Source organism: Pteropus vampyrus, unplaced genomic scaffold (genome assembly GCF_000151845.1).
Source record: "Pteropus vampyrus isolate Shadow unplaced genomic scaffold, Pvam_2.0 Scaffold34, whole genome shotgun sequence".
Lineage (NCBI taxonomy): Eukaryota > Metazoa > Chordata > Mammalia > Chiroptera > Pteropodidae > Pteropus > Pteropus vampyrus.
In genome coordinates this window covers 6,977,664-6,980,054 of record NW_011888815.1, presented here as the reverse complement: position 1 = coordinate 6,980,054, position 2,391 = coordinate 6,977,664, and the positions used below count along the sequence as shown (strand labels likewise).

The 2,391-nt window shown below is 46.7% G+C and overlaps 1 pseudogene; it reads left to right on the top strand.

Moving 5' to 3' along the window:
• Positions 1 to 457: 457 nt before the first annotated feature.
• LOC111738059 lies at positions 458 to 576 on the top strand (annotated as a pseudogene).
• Positions 577 to 2,391: the final 1,815 nt, after the last annotated feature.

Sequence of the window (2,391 nt, the reverse complement as noted above, 5' to 3'; positions counted from 1 at the left end):
AATGTGAGAGAGAGGTTAAGAGATATGGAAGACGGAGTTAGAAGATCAACATGCATCGAATTCGAGTCAAAGAAAAGGACATCATTATGTCATCATTTGAAGACATAATGGCCTCAAATTCTCAGAACTGATGAAAGCTTAGAATACGTTCCTAGGTGCTGTTCCTCAAGAAATACATACCAAAATATGTTCTGCTGTCATATTGTTCTGGGTAGGCGTAGGACTTAGGAAGATTTAAAATTTTATTAAACCGGGATCGCGTCATCCCATTCTGAGAGTTAAAATTCAGTATCACTATAATAACACACAGCAAAACCAGCCCTCGCTCTGAATGGATCTGATTTATAGCCCAGCTGAAAAAGAGCAGAGGAAATTCTTTAGAACACTGATCTCAGGTCAGTATTCCTTTGGATTCTCCCAAAGGAGCCACGAAATTTCATTTTTTAAAAATCAGTAAGTCTACGGGCATGCCACCGTAAACGAGCCCGATCCCGTCTGATCTCGGAAGCTAAACAGGGTCGGGCCTGGTTAGTACTTGGATGGGAGACCACCTAGGAAGACCAGGTGCTGTAGGCATAAAAAACAAATAAATAAGGGATTGTAAACTGACAAGGTCCTTGCAATCTGTGAGGTCAACCAAGGATTGCCTCACCTAATAAAAATAAAAATAAAATAGCAATTAAAAAAATAAAAATAAATAAAAATAAAAAATAAAATAGCAATTAAAAAAATAAAAATCAGTAACAATGGTAAAAAAGCATAAGTTCCTCAGAGGGTGAAAAAGAAAATCCCACAAAGTTCTACATGAATAACCGAGGCCAACGCATCAGAAAAAAATTTCACATGCTCTGTCTTGTCATGAGTTATAATCATTGTTCTGGGAATTTTCTCAGTGGTTTGGCGGTTTTTTTTATAAACAAAACTCGAAGTTGTCTGATAACTGGAATGCAAGCAATTGTAGTATCTTTTCCAGGCCAAAGAGTGATGCCCAGTGATCCCAAAGCTTTTGGGTCTCACGTTCCACCCCCCGGTGGAGCTGCCCCCATGCGGGACACATAGGCAGATGGCCGTCTTCTCAGGCCTCTCCAGTCAGGCTGGGGCATCTCGCACGTGGACCTCAGAAGTCTCCGTCCTCCGCCTCACTGAGCCTGGGATGGGCTCTGCCTGGGGATGAGGGCTAACGTTTCTGAGGACCTGTTATGTGGACCTGAGTTCTTCGAGATTTCTGGATCAGGCACCCGTGGCTGGTACCGCGTGTTCCTTGTCTGTAAATTAATTCTGGGGTGACGTTGACAAGATAAAGTCTGCCGATCTCTTGGACAAAGGGATGTAGGCTCAGAGAGAGTGTGAACGGGGCTAAAGCAGAACAGACTCATCTTTAGCAAGCCTCCCAGTCATCTTTGTTCAGGTTTCCCTCCCTCTCCCCCTTTCTGGCTCCCCCTTGTTCATAATATCAGGGTAGCGATCTCTTCGTCCTATTGTCTCAGTTCTCACATGCCCTGAGCACAGAGTCCCTGATTGCTCTGAAGATGGATTCGGGACAACTCCACACTCCTGTCTTGTTCTCACCTCTGCTGGATGTGGCCCATCTCCTACATGAACACAGACCGACCACCGTAGGAGAGGCAGCTGGTGACTCACGGGGACTCTCAGCCATCTTGAAAGTCTTCTCCCATTGGAGTCCGGGATCTCTCCTCCCTCAGTTTCTCCTCCAGTCCACTTCCTCCTCCTCACTGCCCCACACCCCACCCCCTACCCTTCCTTGCTCATAAGGCTTCAGTGATTTCTCATTGTCTCAAGGTCAAGGCCAAACTCATTCCTCTGGCTTTCAAGGCCTTTTTCAGTAGGATCCCAGATCCCACCCTGATTTCCAATTCTTCTTTGCTCTCAACCAACGGTGTCCTAGAAGGCGTTCGGGAGTCTGGGGAAGCATTCTGGTTGTCACAAGGATCGGGGTGGTGACAGGCATTTGCTGGGCAGAGTTCAGGCATGCAAATGGCCCTCCAATGCTCAGGAGAGTCCCACACACCGAACGAATGTCCCTATTGAGAAATGCTGCCTGGTTCTGGCCAAACCTGTTCACTCTTCATCCAGCAAACTAGTGTCGTGTGTTTGTCCCTGCTCTTGTAATCCACGTGGAATGATCCTCCCTTTCTCTCGGTTTATCTGAGTTCTGCCCATTTTTAAGACCTGGCTTGCTCGGATGTCCTCTCGAAGCTATCTGTCCTCCAGACCCTTAAAGCCACCATCATCATCTGTTACTGAAAGGCTCACAGGGTCGCATGAAGGATACGGGCCCCGGAGTCACACAGATCCAAGGTCGAACCTCATTTTGCCATTTTACCCATGTGGTCTGGGAAGAGCCACCCCCATTGGGCAAGTGTAGGTTCT